This window comes from Tauraco erythrolophus, chromosome W, assembly GCF_009769465.1.
Source record: "Tauraco erythrolophus isolate bTauEry1 chromosome W, bTauEry1.pri, whole genome shotgun sequence".
Taxonomy (NCBI): domain Eukaryota; kingdom Metazoa; phylum Chordata; class Aves; order Musophagiformes; family Musophagidae; genus Tauraco; species Tauraco erythrolophus.
The window spans coordinates 8434006-8453480 of NC_141497.1; positions in this window are offsets into that span (position 1 = coordinate 8434006).

The window sequence follows — 19475 nt, forward strand, 5'->3', positions numbered from 1 at the left end:
CCCAGAGTCTTATGCAGTCTTATGCCTATTCTTTTACCTATCCATAGAAATAATAGCTAATATAGTCTTATGTAGTCTTATGCCTACTCCTATACCTATCCCCCTATCAACAGCTGGCCTACAACCGTCCTTGGATGCTTCCCGAATGTAGTGTGACTGTGCGTCCAAAAAATTCAAAGCAGTTTTGGGAAGTGGTCAAGAGGCGGGCTCTGGAGGTTGGGGACTGGGATTTAATAGAGAAAGTCGGGATGCCTAAAGATGAAAAGGGACCTGAGCGGGTTGTTATAGTGCCTCAAAGTGCTGTGCAGGTAGATCAAGGTGGTAGTGAACCCACAAAGGGTATCATCCAAGCCTTTCCTGTACAGAAAGCTCTTCCTAACTCAGGTCAGTCTGACCAACATGAAGTTATCGCTTGGAAAGTGGTCCAAGATTTACAATCCAAAGTGGCACAATATGGGCTAGGGTCTCCTGAAGTCATGCAGATTATTAGAGTGCTTAATACTGAGCTGCTCTCTCCATCTGATATTAAGCATTTAGGTCAGGTATTATTTCAACCTGTACAATATACAGTTTTTGAGGCCAATTGGAGAAGGATGGCTGAAAAAGCTGCGGCTGGGAATATGCAAATGCCTCCAACTGATCCTAGATATGGAGTTCCAGCAGATGCTCTTATGGGAGCTAATGCCTTTTCTGATCCTGATCTTCAAGCTACCTGGCATCCTCAGGTCCTTGAGCAGGCTCAGAAGATTGGTATGGGAGCCCTATTAAAAGGCATGGACATGGCTGCTCCTAAAACACGATATGTGAAAATATCTCAGGGGCAGAAAGAGCACTTTTTATCTTTCGTGGAAAAGATTGCTGCAGCCCTCGAGAAGCAGGTCGAAGATGAGACCTTGCGGCAGCTGTTGTGCAGACAACTAGCGAGAGATAATGCCAATGATGAGTGTAGAAAGATCATAAATGCTTTGCCAGGGGAACCCACACTAACAGAGATGGTTGAAGCCTGTTCTAAGGTGGGATCTGAGAATCATAAGTCTGCTCTGGCTGCAGTTCTGCGGCCTATTCAATTAAATTCTGGTCATGGACTGAAAAGGCAACCTAAGGTTGAGAGCAAGCAGAAACAGTTTAAACAAAAGAATAAAAATAAAGAGAACAGGGGAGTTGCTCGCTGCGAGAGATGTGATAGGCCAGGCCATTTTGCAAAATACTGTCAATCTATGTACCATGCCAATGGTCGACCCTTGACACGCTCGGGAAACTTGACCAGGAGCGCAAAGGGGATGTGCGCTCAGACACAAAAACTTCCCCAGGGCATGGCACCGACACAGGTTTATTCAGCCAGCTTAGAGCCAGCACCCAGGGATCAACCGGAGTGGATGTGCACACCGCAGCAACAGTCATCTTAGAATCCTGTCTTGTTTATAAGGTTCCCTTGTGTGAAATGTGTTCACCTGATTCGTGTCAATATAAAACAATGCTAAGGCCGCATAGTGAAATATGACCTTCTTTGGATATGTAACCTTTAACCATTCTGTTTGTTCTTGTATAACCGTAGTGAATTAAGGAGGGGAACTGAATAAAAAGGGTAATTGAATAAACGAAGGTAAATTTGTAAGAGTTTCAAAGAAGGGACGGAAAAGTACCAAAAGGGAAATGGAAAGAAGAACTTGTGTAAACCTGAAACCACAGAAACCAAAGGTTATGAAAGTGACTTAGGCAACACCACTGCAAGAAGACCAGAAGATGGACAAAGAGCATGTAGAAGGTGGACAGAGAGCACGTAGACGATGGAGAGAAGAGGACGGGCTTAGGAATGGTGTATGTATAGGTGTATCTTGCACAATAATGGAATGTATTTAAGGCTCATGCTTTCAAGAAGCGGGCGCACACGTATGGTGGGGTGACCCCAACGTGTGTCCTGCGCAGAAATAAAGGTGTTTTTCAGCTGCTAGTCAGTTGAATTTTTCCAGTGCCATGTCAGTTTTGGCGAGCCAGGCAGGAGTCTTCTCTGTGCTCAATGGGCACAGGACTGCGGTCCTGGGGGCACCTCAAGGAATTCCTCGGCCAGATGCTTTCCAGGGCATCCTTGAACACGGAGGAGCCGCCTTCTGGGATAAGCACTGGAGCACCTTTAAGGGAATGGCCCGTAAGTCACTGGGGACGCCCGCGCAGGACCTTGGGTGCGGAGACGTTCGCCTTGGGGCCAGTATCTCACTTCGTCAGCATCTCAAGGACCATCCAGTGATTGTATAAGAGGGTGGCAACAGACATGTCTAACGAGGTAACTGGCAATAATGGGTTTAAAGGGATCAAAGGAAATTCCGATTTGTCTACGTCCTACGGACCATCCAGTGATTGTATAAGAGGGTGGCGACGGACAAGGCTGACATCTCCGAGGTACTGGGAATATGAGTTTGGGAGGCTCAAAGGAAACATTGGCGGGATATTGTGGGGGGTCCATGTGGGACCAAACATAAAACTATTCTAATTAAATATTGTAATCAATGGTGGCCATTATACAAATTAGAAAACGGAGAAAAATGGCCCCAAAATGGGAGCTTAAATTATAATACTATATTACAGTTAATGTTTTTGAGAAGATTAGAAAAACGGGATGAGATCCCATATGCAGATATGTTTTTCACATTGCGAGACCATCCAGAATGGCAGCGGGATTGTGGGTTATGCGTACCAAGTGATCCCCCGGTTCTAGCGATGGAAAGAGATTTTAAGGCAAATGATAAAGGAAAACTGAAAAGATGTTGTTCTGCTTGTTCAATAGGACATAGATGTATAAAAAGACAGGGGATAGGGTCGAAGACTATAATATTGATGAGGACCTAATAGACCTTCTGGGTCCTCCTGTTAAGCCACGGGGAAATGCAATGGAAACTCATAATAATGAGGAAAAAGAAATGGACCAAAATAAGAATATGGAACAACCCATTTCTTTAAGAACACGCAGTCACACAGAGATTACCATTGCACCTCTCCGACAGGCAGTAGCCCCAGAAGGAGGAACCCCCCTGGTAAAGGTTCCCTTTAATTCAGTAGATTTGCAAAATTGGAAAGAAATTGTTTGGGGTTATAGATCAGACCCAGTTGGGGTCACCAAACAATTCAAGTTTTTAGTAAAACAACATAACCCCGACTGGGAAGACATACAACTGTTATTAGACCTAATGAAAGAAAGGGAAAACCAACTAGTCCTTAAGACTGCTAATGATTTAGCAAAAGACAAGCTGAAAGCTCATGAGCTCGATGAAAAAGAGCATTTCCCCCTCTGAGATCCGAAATGGGACCCAAATACTGCGGCCGGTAAAGAATACCTCTCCCATTACCAAAACTGGATCACGGAAGGAATGGAAAAAGCAATACCGAAATCAGTAAACTGGGCCGTATTGTATGCGATCAAACAAGGACCAAATGCAACCCCATCTGAATTTTTAGAACGCCTTCGTGAAACTATAAGGCATAGCACCCCCTTGGACCCGGGGTCTGAAATAGGGATCATAGAATCATAGAATGGTTAGGGTTGGAAGGGACCTCAAAGATCATCTAGTTCCAACCCCTCCTGCCATGGGCAGAGAAATCCTCCACTACACCAGGTTGCCCAAAGCCTCATCCAACCTGGCCTTGAACACTTCCAGGGATGGGGCATCCGCAACTTCTCTGGGCAACCTGTTCCAGTGCCTCACCACCCTCTGAGTGAAAAATTTCTTCCTTATATCTAATCTAAATCTCCCCTCTTTCAATGTAAAGCCATTGCCCCTTGTCCTATCACTACACGCCCTTGTAAAAAGTCCTTCTCCAGCTTTCCTGTAGGCCCCCTTTAGGTACTGGAAGGTTGCTAGAAGATCACCCCGGAGCCTTCTCTTCTCCAGGCTGAACAGCCCCAGCTCTCTCAGCCTGTCTTCATAGCAGAGGTGCTCCAGCCCTCGGATCATCTTCGTGGCCCTCCTCTGGACCTGCTCCAGTAGCTCCATGTCCTTCTTATGTTGGGGACTCCAGAGCTGAACACAGTATTCCAGGTGGGGTCTCACGAGAGCTGAGTAGAGGGGCAGAATCACTTCCCTCGACCGGCTGGCCACGCTCCTTTTGATACAGCCCAGGATACGGTTGGCTTTCTGGGCTGCCAGCGCACATTGCCAGCTCATGTTGAGCTTCTCATCCACCAGCACTCCCAAGTCCTTTTCCTCAGGGCTGCTCTCAATCCATTCTCCACCCAGCCTGTACTTGTGCTTGGGATTGCCCTGACCCATGTGCAGGACCTTGCACTTGGCCTTGTTGAACTTCATGAGGTTCTCACAGGCCCACCTCTCCAGCCTGTCAAGGTCCCTCTGGATGGCATCCCTTCCCTCCAGCGTGTCGACCACAACACCACACAACTTGGTGTCATCTGCAAACTTGCTGAGGGTGCACTTGATCCCTCTGTCCATGGCACTGACAAAGATGTTAAACAGCACTGGCCCTAGTACTGACCCCTGAGGAACACCACTTGTTAGTTAGCTTCATACATGCTCTTAGCTCTAGTGTACCATATCTTCTGATTACATGGCTACGTAATCGCAATATGATTTAAGTCATTTATCGCACCTTGGATGCATTTGGGCCCCTGGGACAGGGACTGAGTGCATTGCTGGTGGGAACATCTAGTATCACCACTCAAGGAATCTTTGTACACCCAGGAGTTATTGATGCTGACTTTACAGGCCAGATTTGTGCTATGGTCTCCACACCCACCCCCCCGTCACTATTCCTGAAAAGACTCAAATTGCTCAACTTGTGCCTTTCAAGTCGTGTGTTCCCAGGACAGAACAAAGAAGTCGTGGAGATGGTGGCTTTGGATCTACGGGACTTCCGCAGGTCTTCTGGACCGCAGACATCTCTAGCCAAAAGCCGCAGATGACGTGTACCCTAATTCTATCAAATGCCCAGCCGTCCAAGATTCCGCTGCGATGTTTGATCGACACGGGCGCTGACGTCACAATCACCTCCTTCTCTGTGTGGCCTCCCACTTGACCTTTAGCCCCTGTGGGGTCAGCCATTGCAGGGTTGGGGGGAACCACACAGAGCTCTTTAAGCGAATGACCTGTGGTGGTGAAAAATGCAGAGGGGCAAACAGCTACAGTTCGGCCCTATGTCACTGCAGCTCCGCTTAACCTCTGGGGGTGGGATGTATTAGCGGCTTAGGGGGTACGGATTGGGACAAATTTTGTTGGGGGCCACTGTGCTGAAGGGCGCAGAGTATCCTACGCTGCCTTTGCGGTGGCTAGTAAGCAAATCCATCTGGCAACCCCAGCGGCCCCTACCAAAAGAGAAACTAGTCGCCCTTCATCAGTTAGTTCAGGAACAATTACGACAGGGACACCTTGAGCCTTCTACTAGTCCCTGGAATACTCCTGTTTTTGTAATTAATAAAAAATCAGGAAAATGGAGATTGTTGCAGGATCTCCAAAAAAATCAATGCAGTCATGGAAAGTATGGGGGCATTGCAGCCTGGTATGCCCTCACCCACCATGATTCCAGCAGGGTGGGAAATCCTGATCATTGATTTGAAGGATTGCTTTTTCACTATTCCTTTACATCCTGATGATAAGCCAAAATTTGCTTTTACTGTGCCTGCAGTTAACAATGCCGAACCTGCGAAGAGGTATCAATGGAAGGTTCTACCTCAGGGCATGAAGAACAGCCCAACTCTCTGCCAATGGTATGTTGCTCAAGCTTTGTCCGGAGTCCGTGAGCAGTTTCCTGAGGCATACTGCTACCATTACATGGATGATATCCTGGTGGCAGCATCTACCCAGGACGAGCTGCTGAGGATACAGCCTCGGCTGCTCGCTGCTCTGCATTCTTAGGGATTGCAAGTGGCTCCGGAGAAAGTTCAACAGCATCCTCCTTGGAAATATTTAGGAGTTAAAATTCTAGATCAAACTATACAACACCAAGAGGTGCAATTCTCGGGTTCTATTAAAACCCTGAATGATGCTCAGAATTTGCTGGGTATCATCAATTGGTTACGTCCTTATCTAGGGCTAACCATGACACAACTTTCCCCACTCTTTAATATTTTAAAGGGGGGCCCCGAGTTGAATTCACCTTGGAAATTGACTCCTGAAGCGTGACGAGTTCTGGAGGAGGTTCAACAGGCTGTTTCTGCTCGTCAGGTTTATCGAGTCAACCCCTCCGATATCACTGTTTTCATTACCACTCCAGATTTTCATCCTACAGATATCATTGGCCAGTGGAATAAACAGTGGCCCGACCCTTTGCATATTCTGGAATGGGTCTTTTTGCCACATCAGCCAAAAAAGACAGCATCCACATTGTTTGAATTGATAGCTTGTCTGATAATCAAATGCCGCCAACAGTGTTTGCAATTAATGGCAGCAGATCCTGCAACGATTGTTCTTCCAACACAGCAGGAACACTTTGAGTGGAGCCTTACTAACAGTGCTCCTCTGCAAAGTGCGCTGCAAAACTTTTGGGACAGATTGCTTATCATCTGCCCAGCCATAAATTACTGCAATTGGCAAAATCGACAAGCTTTACCTTGTGGCCAAAAAATAGTCGGGTGCCAGTGCAAGGACCCACCGTCTTCACCGACGGGTCTGGAAAAACCGGAAAGGTATTGTTACCTGGAAGGAGGAATCTGAGTGGCAGGTGCTGGAAGGCCATGAGTCAGGCTCAGCCCAGTTGGTTGAACTGAGGGCTGTTGCCATGGCTTTTCAGCGGTTCTCTCAGATACCTTTGAATTTGGTCACTGATTCTGCTTACGTAGCAGACATAACCCAACGCTTAGACTGTTCACTTTTGAAGGAAGTGAATAATGCGGCTCTGTTTTCACTATTGAAAACTTTGTGGTGTGCAATTCAAGCTCGAGTTCATCCATATTACATTTTGCATATTCATAGTCACACCAACTTGCCAGGTTTCATAACAGAAGGTAATGCCAGGGCTGACATGCTAGCTAACCCTGCGTGGATAGCGCCTCAGCCTGACAAAATTGCACAAGCCAAGGCATCTGTCCCAGTTTTAGCTGGGACAGTTAGGTCTTCTTTTTAGCAGCTAGAAGAGCTCCGTGTTTTGGTTTTACTCAGAGGCTCGCTCTGAGAAGAATGCTGATAGCAAGTTGATGTTTGTGGTTGGACGTGAAACTCCAAGGACTTTTCAGTGTGCCGGAGTGCAGAAGCACAGCGGGATAAGGAGGGAGCATAGTTGGGACAAGGGGGACACGATTCCTCTTGTGATTTGTGGTGGAACTTAAGATTGAGGGCCAAACTGGCCAATTAGTATTCCATATCACGCAGCATCATGCCCAGTATAAAGGTGAGGGTCAGCTGGAAAGAAGGGCTTTTGCGCTTTGTCCCTTTCACCGCTTTTGCTCTTTTGCGCTTACTGCGCTTTTGCTCTATTGTTTTTCTTTCTTTTTCTCTCTCTTCCAGTGCTCCCACTCTCGGAGTACTCTCTCTCTCTCTCTCTGCCCCTCTCTATTTCGGGGCCTCGCGTTCGTCCGGGATTGCAGCTTCAGGACGAGACGGGCTGCAGATAAGAGGGGGTGGTGAGCATCTACACTGTGTATTAAATCATCTGTATTAAATTGTTCTTATCTCAACCCACGGGTTTCCCGTTTCTCCTTTAATTCTCTCCCTCATTCCTGGGGCTGGGGGAGGGGGAGTGACCGGCTGTGTGGGAGGGTCAGCCTAACCCACGACAGCATCGCATAGTTTTTTCCATCAAAGTGCACATACTCTGCAGAAGCAGTTTCACTTAACACCAACTGAGGCTCGGGGCATTGTCAGTGCTTGCGCTGACTGCCACGGACTCGCTGCACCTCTGCCATCGGGGATAAACCCCAGAGGCCTAAAAGCCCTGCAGCTTTGGCAGACAGACGTAACGCATATTCCTGAATTTGGCAGATTTAAGTATGTGCACGTGTCTATTGACACTTTCTCCTCAGCTGTGTGGGCGTCTGCTCATACTGGGGAGAAAGGTCACGATGTCATTGCCCATTGGAAACTCGCTTTCGCGATCTTGGGTGTGCCTTCTTCTGTGAAAACCAATAATGGCCCGGCCTACTTCTCACAGAAGACACGGCAGTTTTTACACCTATGGGGTGTAAATCATCCTTTGGGTATTTCGCATTCTCCTACTGGCCAAGCCATTGTTGAACGCGCTCATGACACTTTGAAGCATGTTTTAGAGAAACAAAAAGGGGGAATGCATGGAGAAACCCTGCAGAGTCGACTAGAAAGAGCATTATATACAATTAATCATCTTACAGTGCCACCAAATTCAAATAATCCTGTTATTTTGAATCAATTTCTTTCATTGCAGTCTTCAGGTGAGATGCACCTGCCTCGAGTGAAAGTCTGGGTACGGGACCTACTCACTGAGAAGTGGGAAGGCCCGTGTGAGCTTATTGCTTGGGGTCGTGCATATGCTTGCGTTTCCACAGATACTGGGGTACGATGGCTACCTGCAAGATGCGTTTGCCCTGACCTGCGGCACCAGAAGCAGAACAGGCAACCTCCAAGGCAACCTTCAAATGACGGCCAGAATGCAGATCATTCGATTGATGATCCTTCTGATGACGACCAAGACATTGACCATCAGCCTGGTCCTTCTACAAGCAGAGAGTGAACTTTAAGTTTCTTATGTTATGGAGTCACAATGTAGAGCCCTTAAGGCTTTTTAGAATTAATGACTGGACATATAACTGGGTTTGCTATATGTGTATCTCTTATGGCATTGCTGGAGAATCTCTCTGCCCACTTTAAATTAGTCTTAAACAAAATGGGGGAATTGTGGATACTCAAAAGCTAGAAGCAGAAATTTTCCAGCTACTGCAGCATCCTGTGAAAGTTCTTTTTCCCATGCAGGCTAGCTGAGAAACAGTTTGAGGTTTTTGTAAACTAAGACTTTATCTTGCACCTGTAGCTTGTTATGCAGTCTTGTTTATGGCACACTGGGAAAGTTGTTTTGAAATGGGTGTTGTAGCATTTAGCCAATCACTCTGGGAGGTGGATGGTCAAGAGGCCAATTGCCTTGGCCATCCTTGTGAACCATGTTATATATATGTATTTGTAAATAATTAAACGCGGCTGTTGGCATTGGCATTTTCTCCTGGACCTGAATTCTGTGTCGTTTTTCTCTCCGTCCCCGGCACGACAGCGACATTTAAATTTTCTGGGTTGTTCCCCTTTCAAGTGATACCTGAAAAGGAAACTGAACTTCCCAAGACTCGTTTTGGAGTTTTAGAAAGCAGGTATTCTTTATTGCAGCGCTGGGTGCACGGGGGATTTCTCCTCCTAGCGTGCACACCTGGCTTCTGGACAGAAAATTAGTTATACACTACAATCATGCATAATTCAAAACATATTTACATATTCTGAAACAATTGGTTAATTTTCTCTTGCTTTACATGTAAATTGCTTCGCATGCTCAGTTTTCCTCCTCCACCCCTTTCTTTTGGGTCTGGGGTGTATTTAGGGTAGGTGGTCTGTGAGTCGGTGGTCACGATCTCCCCCTGCCGGAATTACCTTTTCCCCCAAGTCACTGCATGTTCACAGCTCAGAAAAACATGATAACAAAGTTTATGCAGTTTCTGGGATGTTCCCTCCAAGGGCAGACAGTTCTTGATAAAGAGTCTTCATTTTAAGCACTCCTGGCAGCTTCAAGGATGAACATGTTGTTAGTTTCTTTAGGTATGTGTAAATCACCGACTGCTGACTAAACCCTTCATGAAACTTTTACACAAAAACTTTAACCCTTTTATTGTTGGGTAACAATTCCCCCCTTTTCTTTATCCTTGCGAATTCTTTCGCAAAAATTCATATTGTTCATGTTTATGAGCTGTGAGTAGCACCCAAACTCTCCTAGTCAATTTGGTTAATTTGTACCAGAACATAAAGTTTACAATTGTTAGTATTGTTGCTGCTACTAGTACTACAAGCAAAGGATGTATTAATAAGTTCGACACTCTAGTTGCTGATAGTGTATATCCTACAAAAATATCCCACCAATGATGTTCTCCATCTTTCTTCACTCATTCCAGGACATGTTGTATTTCTTCAGCGTTGTGATGGACAGTTATCAGAGTTTTTTGTTCATTTTCTCGAGCTTGCTTCCGCAATCGTCTTAAGTCTTCATGTTGCACTAGTCTTTTCAGCAACGCTAAGTTAGCAATTGATAAGATGTGATGGGAGCTAAATAAGTAAAATCACATCCTGTGATTGTTACAAAATTACAGATACAAAGGTTAGAGTGATCATTCATATTTCTAGTAACATTATCTACTAAAATGGAATTACAGGAAGTTCTCATGCAAACACATCCATTACCTATATATGCAAGTACAGTTTTAGGTTTTTCGTCAGGATGTATCTCAAAATGACAAACGTTCTGTTCAGTGTCAAGACAAATATCTTGAGCTCTGATTGTTACCGAAAATCCGGAATAAGAAACTTATCAACACCAATGGGATGTAGATAAGCAGACACTTCTTTATTGCGGCGCCGGGTGCACGGGAGATATCTCCTCCTAGCGTGCGCACCTTGCACCGAAATCAAACTTCTTATATAGAGCTTACATATGCAAATCCATTAGGTAATCATACATAAACATATTATTTCCCAAAAATCATTAGCATATTCTCCTCCTATTTCTGATTCTGTGCAAAAAACTTTAGAATCAACTAGAAATTAGTCTGGGGTGTAATATGGCTAGGTGGTTCATGAGTCGGTGGTCGCGAATTCCCCCTGCCGGAATTACCTTTTGCTTAAGTTCACGGTTTCTGGCAGGTACCCATAGACCATTACGAAACCGTTACGGTTGGCTTTCTTCATCTTCATTAATCTAGACCTTGACAGCTACATGCATTCTTCTAGTTCTATGTAGGTATCTGTCGGGGAAGTTTCCCGGCTGCTACAATAGAAAGCACCTGTGCCTTGTTAGGACAGGTGCTGTGAGTCACGTTGGTCAACCGGAAACCACGTGACTCATGGATGGATAAAGGTGGGACACTCCCAAGAGGGAGTGGGGCATTTCCCTCCTGGAGTTTGGAGTGGCAGGAGCCCCCTAGAGAGTGAGAGTTGGAGCTCTCTGTTGGACTAAGATAGCAGTGAGTTTAGAAGAGCCTTCTGATTGTGGAATACGTTGTGGTCGCAACAGCCATTTGGTTGCGACCCATTGGAAGAAGACACAGGCAGTCCGCGACATCTGGTGACCCTGATGTGATTTGTTGAAACGTGAACTGCGGTGGAGATAAAACCCAGCGAAGCTTGAGAGCAGCAGGAGCTGCGGATTGACCAGTTTTGACCTAGACACCTGGAACAAGGTGAGCCGCTGGGAATGGACATGAGACAGAACTCTGTAAAGGAAGGCCAGACTTTTGCATTTCTTGAATCTGCGATAATGGCTGCGGGGGCCAATATAAGAAGCAAGGATCTATATAATTTACTTAACTGGGTGGCGGAGCGTGAAGACCTAGTGAGTCTCAATACGTCCTTTAGCCTTGAGCTATGGAAGAAGTTGGGGGATAAGTTGCTTTATGAAGTAGTCTTTGAGAATAAGGACTCGACCAAAACCGACCTGTTGCGTACATGGGGGGCCTTGGATAATATAATTCAAGCAACAGATTACGTATCAATGGGCAAAGGTTTTGAGGAAGATGACGAACTGTCCGAGGGAGGACTGGCCTCAGACAGCACGGACAGTGAATTGGGTTTATCTTCACTGTTCAAGGAGATCAAGGAAGTTGCGGGGGCTGTGCAGGGACTTTGCCCCACCCTGCAGGAGGTGTTAAAACGTCCCCCACCCTTTGCCCCAACAGCCCCCCCTTCCCCCATTATTATGCCTACGGCTCCGCCATTTGAGCAATTGGCCCCACCCTTGGCAACTTCATATCCCGCGGTATCTGGTTATCCGGCCCAGGTACGTTTGGTGCAGCCAATAATACTACAGCAAGTTATGACAATACTGCAAGGTATATCCCAGCAGTTAGCAACCGTAGTGAAACCTCTCAGCAGGCCATGACCCACCCTGCAGCAAGAGAGACTGCAGGAGAAACCTCTCAGCAGGCCATGACCCACCCTGCAGCAAGAGAGACTGCAGGAGAAACCTTTGAAGCAAGTGATAGTTCTGCTGGGAAGTTACCAACCGCACCTAGACCAAGGAGAAAGTCGCCAGAATCCGCCTGTTTATTGGAATCAGACCCCTTGGGAGCGACTACAGTAACAGTTCAGCCTCATGACCCAGTTCGCTTCTGGGACGAGGTTAGAACAAAAGCAATAGAGGCCAGGGACTGGGACCTGGCTAAAGCTCTGGGGGTACCAGTTAACAATAAAGAATCATCTATAACAGAAATGAGGGGAGGGCCTAGTGTGTTCCCCGTGGCACTAGCCCTTCCGGGTTCCCTGCGTGTTAGGAAGCAGAAGTGTTATAGATGTGGAAACCTGGGACATATAAAATCGGAATGCCCAGGACGAAGAGGTCAAAGGCGGACAATAAATGCCGGAAAAGTTAATGGCTCGGTTAATTGCCATAAATATGGAAAACAGAGATGTTACAGGTGTGGGAAAATAGGCCATATTGCTAGGCAATGCGAATCAGAGGTTTACACTAACGGCTGGCTGAGAAATAAAAGAATGAGAAAGTGTATGCAGATGCATAATGGTTTGGACAAAACTTTTGCGGGAGCGTTATGGCAGCCACAGGTTGATCAACAGAAAAAGCAGCCACAGCAGCCAAGGTGGATGTATCCGTCGTCGCCGGATCAATGGATATACCCGCCGTCACGTTACGGCAAAAAATGAGAATGACTTACAAACGGCGATGGAAAATGGAATTGAAATGTTGGAAACCCTAAAGGCTGCGAGGCATTTTTTTTTTAAAAAGAAAAGGGGGAATTGTTGGGGAAGTTTCCCGGCTGCTACAATAGAAAGCACCTGTGCCTTGTTAGGACAGGTGCTGTGAGTCACGTTGGTCAACCGGAAACCACGTGACTCATGGATGGATAAAGGTGGGACACTCCCAGGAGGGAGTGGGGCATTTCCCTTCTGGAGTTTGGAGTGGCAGGAGCCCCCTAGAGAGCGAGAGTTGGAGCTCTCTGTTGGACTAAGATAGCAGTGAGTTTAGAAGAGCCTTCTGATTGTGGAATACGTTGTGGTCGCAACAGCCGTTTGGTTGCGACCCATTGGAAGAAGACACAGGCAGTCCGCGACAGGTATCATAAATCAGTTTACAAATCAACTTGTGCTTTGTACTACACGTTCCTACTAAATGATTCTGACCTATCCCTTTGGTCCTGGTACAAGGCTATACAGGGAGTTTCATAGCAGCATGTGATTACTATATGAGCATACTTTTCATCAAAAAGATTTCTTATAATCCTATATTATTAAAATCAACTACAAACCATATTAATTACAAACTATTGATTGAATTTTAATTACCAAAACTCTAAGTATCAGTAACATGATGGTATTGCTTTCACAAATGAATCCTTGTTGCCCTTGCACAACATGTGCTAGTGTTAATAGTTTGCCATTTATTCTCACTCTTTCGTGCCCATACTCTATGTTCCAAGGGATATAGTGTATAAATGGCGTTGTGCTAGGTGGACTTGTTGTCGTGTTAGGGCTGGGAGTGATTGTTGTCACTGGTTCAATAATGCCCATTTTAAATTTAAATGTGAGCTCCATGTCACCTTTCTGAGTATTCCAGAGACAGATTATAAAGACAGGCTGGGTTAATGTAAAATTGCTCCAGCATTCTAGTTTTTCTTTTTCGAGGGCACAAAGATTCTTTTGTGAGCACAGAATTATTGGTTTCTTCTACAGTAATTTGAGTCACTTTCTCATGGATGGTTCCGTTGATCATTTGGCAGCCTATTTGGATCCCTTCTCCAATTGTTCCCATCAAGAGGGGAGCCTCATTTTCCCTGTCCCAGCCCCACTCGTGTTCTGAGTATATTTGCATTCCATGCGCAACTACAGTAGCTATATTTAAGTTCACTTGTTTGAAAGATGGTCTCATACTTCCTGTGGACTTAAGGTAGGTGCGAGACCATGGCCAACTTAGGGTGGAAGTGTTTACCATTTCAATCATACTTATCAGAATTGTGACAATTAGCACCTGGTCATTCCTATTGTAGTTGGTTCTATGGCTTCTGCTGTCCATTGTTCCTCAGGTGCTTTCTTCACCCAGGAGTAATGAATCCAAGCAGGTCGTTCTCTCATCTTGATCGCTGTGTAGGTTGTCAGCAATATCTGGAATGGTCCATTCCACTTTTCCTCAAGGGGGTGACCTGAAATGGTTTTAACATAAACCCCATCTCCAGGTTTGAATGCATGCACTGGAGAATCTAATCCCTATGCCCTGGTGGACATTACTACTTTGTTTACTTCTTCCAATTGTTTTCCTAATGCTATCAAATATTGTTGTAAGCTCAATTCTCAAACTTAACTGAGATCTTGCCCTTGATACCTAGTTTGAAATGGTTTCCCATATAAGATTTCTTTGGTTCTTGGTTTAATTTGAAGCCTTGATGAGGCAATTGGAAGGGCCTGATCCCATTTCAAGTTGGTTTCTTAACAAATTTTGCTTAACTGTGTTTTTATTAGGTGATTCATTTTCTCCACCTGCCTGCTTGCTTGGGGGCGATAAGGTGTATGCAATTTCCAGTCAATTTCTAAAGATTTACTAACAGGTTGTACTACTTGCGACACAAAATGTGGCTGTCTGTCTGAAGAGATTTCTTCAGGGACTCCAAACCGAGGGATGATTTCTCTTAACGAAACTTTAGTCACTTCTCGGGCTTTTTTAGTCCAACAGGGAAATGCTTCAGGCCATCCGGAATAGGTATCTGTTAATACTAACAGATATCTATACCCCCCTTTTCTAGGCAATTCTGAGAAGTCTATTTGTCAATTTTGACCTGGAACACATCCTTTGCCAATGTTTCCAAACTTTACCCGGTTGTCTGCCTTTGTGTTATTCTTTAAAGAGATTTCACATCTACTAACCACATTTTTCACAGTTTGAAATAAACTTCGGGCTATTATTTGCTTAGAGAGAGAATTATATAATGCTTCCGTTCCCCAATGAGTTTTGCCATGCTCAGTTTTTATCAACATTCATAGTATTCTAAAGGGAACTATTATTCTTATTATTATTCCTAATTATAACTATTCTTGTCCTCTACTATTGCCCATCGTGATGGATTAACCTTAGCTTTTAAATCTTTGATAAGCTTTTTATCTTTTTCATCATGTTCTACCTTTTCAGGTAGCGATAAAGATTTTTCAGGGATCAAACTTAATACCTCACCTTGTTCCGCTGCTTGCCTCGCCTTATGATCAGCCAATTCGTTACCCACCTCCTTGTCAGTGTTACCTTTTTGGTGTCCTTTACAATGCATGATGGCCACAGCTGTTGGAAGCTGAACTGCTTCTAAAAGTCACAATATCATATTGGCATGTTTAATACCTTTTCCTCATTTGGTTAAAAGTCCTTGTTCTTTCCAGATCGCTCCATGAGCATGTACTACACCAAAGGCAGACTTTGAATCTGTCCATATATTTACTCGCAGTCCTTCAGCAAGCTCCAGCGCTCTCACCAAGGCAATTATCTCTGTCTTCTGTGCAGACGTACCTTTTGGGAGAGATCTTGCTTCTTTTACCTGATCTGTTGTTGTCACCGCATACCTGGCCATTTGGACACCATTCTTCACAAAGCTGCTCCTGTTCGTTTGCCAGGTATGATCGGCCTCTTCCAGTGGTTCTTCTTTCAGGTCCAGTCTGTTCACATAGACAGGTTGAAGTGTCTCTGTGCAGTCATGTACGATCGGGTCAGTTTCCTGTTTATCATTCACAAAAAGGCAGGGTTAACTATTGTAGATGTAACAATTTCCACATCGTCCTGCTCCATCAGGACCGCCTGATATTTTAAAAATATTGACGGTGATAACCAATGTCCGCCTTTCTGTTCTAAAACAGAAATTACTGTGTGGGAAGTATAAACGATCACTTTCTGCCCCAGGGTAAACTTGTGAGTCTCTTGAATGATTATGACGACAGCCACCACTGCCCGGAGGCATCCCGGCCATCCTTTGCTGACTGCGTCCAGTTGTTTGGAAAAATATGCTACTGCTCGCTTGTAGGGTCCCAGCCTTTGGGCTAAAATTCCCAGGCCACTCCTCGTTTTTCATATGCAAACAGCCAAAAAGGTTTAGTGACATCTGGCAAGCCCAAAGCAGGGGCTCTCATCAGTTCTAATTTTAATTCTGTGAATGCTCTTTTGGCCTGATCAGTCCAGATTAATTGTTTCTGATTGTCTTTCAGTAGTTTGCATAAAGGTTTCACTAACAGTCCATAATTATGAATCCATTAACGACACCAACCTGTCATTCCTAGAAAAGTTCGAAGTTCCTTTACTATAGATGGTTCTGGAGTGTTGCAGATGGCCTCCTTCCTTTCATTTCCAAGCTGTCATTGTCCTTTGGAAATCAGGTATCCCAAGTAGATCACTTCCTTCTGCAAGATTTGGGCTTTCTGTAATGACACTCGATAACCACTTAATCCAAGGAAGTTCAATAAACTCATAGTCCATTCTTTACACTCTTCTCTCTTTTCTGTAGCTATCAAAATATCATCCACATATTGTAAAAGAATGCCATTGCCTGGAGGCCTTTCCCAAAGTTCCAATTCCCTTGCAAATTGGTTTCCAAAAATTGTAGGGCTGTTTTTAAATCCTTGAGGTAACACTGTCCAAGAGAGTTGAGTTTTACGTCCCGAATCGGGGTTTTCCCATTCAAAAGCAAATAGATTACGGTTTTCAGGGGCCAAGGTGAGGCAAAAGAATGCATCCTTTAAATCCAGAACTGTGAACCATTCATATGTTTCTTTCAGGCTAGTTAATAAGTGTACGGGTTTGCTACTACTGGATAGAATCCTCCACAATTCTGTTTACTGCTCTTAAATCTTGTACTATTCGGTATTTCCCATCTGGTTTCTTTACTGGTAAAATTGGGGTATTATATTCTGATTCACATTCAATCAGTAACCCAAACTTTTGGAATTTTTCTATTGTTTCTTTTATGCCCTTTCGGTCTTCCAACCTTAAAGGATATTGTTTTATTCTAACCGTACCCGAACCAGGTTTTGCTTCCACCTTTATCGGTACAGCGTTCTTTGCTTTACCTGGAATCTCAGAAGCCCATACCCCTGGATACACTTGATCTAGAATTTCTGCAATCTCTGAGGTACCCTCAGCTTGTTTTTCAATTTGGATCATAGCCAAACTTAAGACTTCGATTAATCAATCATCTTTGACTTTGAATTCTACTTTACCCTTTTCAAAAATTATTTGTCCCTCCAATTGCTCTAATAGGTCCCGTCCAAGTAAAGATTTTGGAGATTCGGGTAAATAAAGGAATTGGTGAATCCCTATTTGTTTTTCAATCTAAAATTTAATTGGCTGTAAAAAGAAAGCCTTTTTCTGCTGGCCAGTGGCTCCTATTACAGTTACAAAATCATGATCTACAGGTATTAGTTTTTGATTTAATACAGAATATGAGGCACCCATATCTATTAAAAATTCTACCTCCTCATTCTGGTTCCCTAGCTTTAATTTAACCAGTGGCTTTACCAGGGTAGATTCCCCTGTCATTTAGCTTCAGCAACCTCCTCAGGCTTTAATTTAGGGCATTGCTTTCTCCAATGCCCTTGTTTTCCACAGGTAGGCACACTGAATGTTGTTTGAAAACCCCCTCGAGATCCCCGAGGAGTCCCTCCTCTGCCTCTGCCTCCCGGGGGTCCTTGGGGTCCCGCACATCATTGTTGTAATGCCGAGATTGTTGCTGTGGCTATTGTTCTACCTAATTTTCTCCTTTCATTGCTTTCTCTGTTCCTGTACACCCTCCATGCTTCTTCAATTAATTTTTCTAAATCCCGCACTTCAGGCTCTTTTAGTTTTTGGAGTTTTCTTCTAATATCTTCTGATGACTGGCCCAAAAACAACGATACCAATTCTTGCCGCCTTACATCAGATGAGGGGTCTAAGGTGGTATATTTTCGCATTGCCAATCGTAATCTGTCTAAAAATTCCATGGAGGATTTCAGTTTGCCCTTGCTTTACAGCATAGAGTGCTGACCAATTTACAGCCTTTGGGATCGCGTTCTCTAATCGAAATTTTATCCAATTTTGATATTGCTTTAATGTGCAATAGTCTGTACTATCATTCGGATCCCAGTGTGGGTCAATCAGGGGAACACACTGATCGACTCCCCCTGCCAGCGTCCCGGCTGTAATTTGAGCCTTCACATGAGTTCGGGCTGTTTTTAGAATTAACTGTTTCTCAGTTTCGGTCATTGCATTTAACATTACATCTGTATCTTTCTAGTCCAGGTCTTAAGTATTAATTTAAACCAATGCCAAAACAAGGGGGGGGGGGCTGCAAATTTATAGCACGTTCCTTTTGCCACTCAGGATGATTTCTTAAAGTGAAAAAAAAATATCAGCATATACCACCTCATCCCATTTATAATTTCTTCTGAGAAACAGCATCAATTGCAATAAAGTATTACAATTCCATTATAAGTATCATAAACATTATAGTTATACTATAAGTATTATAATATATATTATATATTATAATATATATTACAAATATTATTCAGCAATTTTTCCTTATCTTCCAATTTATATAACAGCCACCACCAATTACAGTATTTGACTAAAGTTCTCTAATTTGCGTTTTCTCCCAGGGGGACCCCCAATATCTTTCCAAGACACATCCTAACGGACTCTTTTTTAAAATGTCCCCACTCTGTTGGTTACCCATTATTTACTGGATTATTATTATCTCAATCCTGTTGTTACCAAACAAACAACTAAAATTAAAATCACGCCTCCTAGATATAACCAATTGTCATTAAAATAACTCATTCACTCTGATTTTCAATCGTTTCGTATATCTCCGGCTGTTTCTCTCACGGGAGGACAGAACTGCGGATCGAGACTCCACACTCGCTTCGTACTAAAAGTACGTTTCAGTCACACACACACAAATGGGACAAAAACAAGTTTTACAACCACAACCACAAAAATATTCAGCCATACAAACAATTAATACAACTCTTAGAATCACACCAACAATCACACAGGATTCAATCATTAATATTTCAGCTTCCAGATGGTTTCCGGTGGGACTGGAACCCACAATTGTAACCAAAGTATACCTTTAAGGCACTGGCTGCTCGGTATATGCTGTCCTGTGCAAGTCTCAGCTTACGGCTTACGGAGAGCTACCCTAATGGACCGGTCCCCAAACCAAAAGAATCAAAAAGAATACCTTTTCTAAGATGGAAGATGGTCCTTGTCTGTTCCCGCAGTGATCCGATTGAAGCAAGGAGTCCCTCTGGGGAAATCCCTGGGGGTACCCAAGGGAGTCCTGTTCTCAGCGGGTCCTGCAG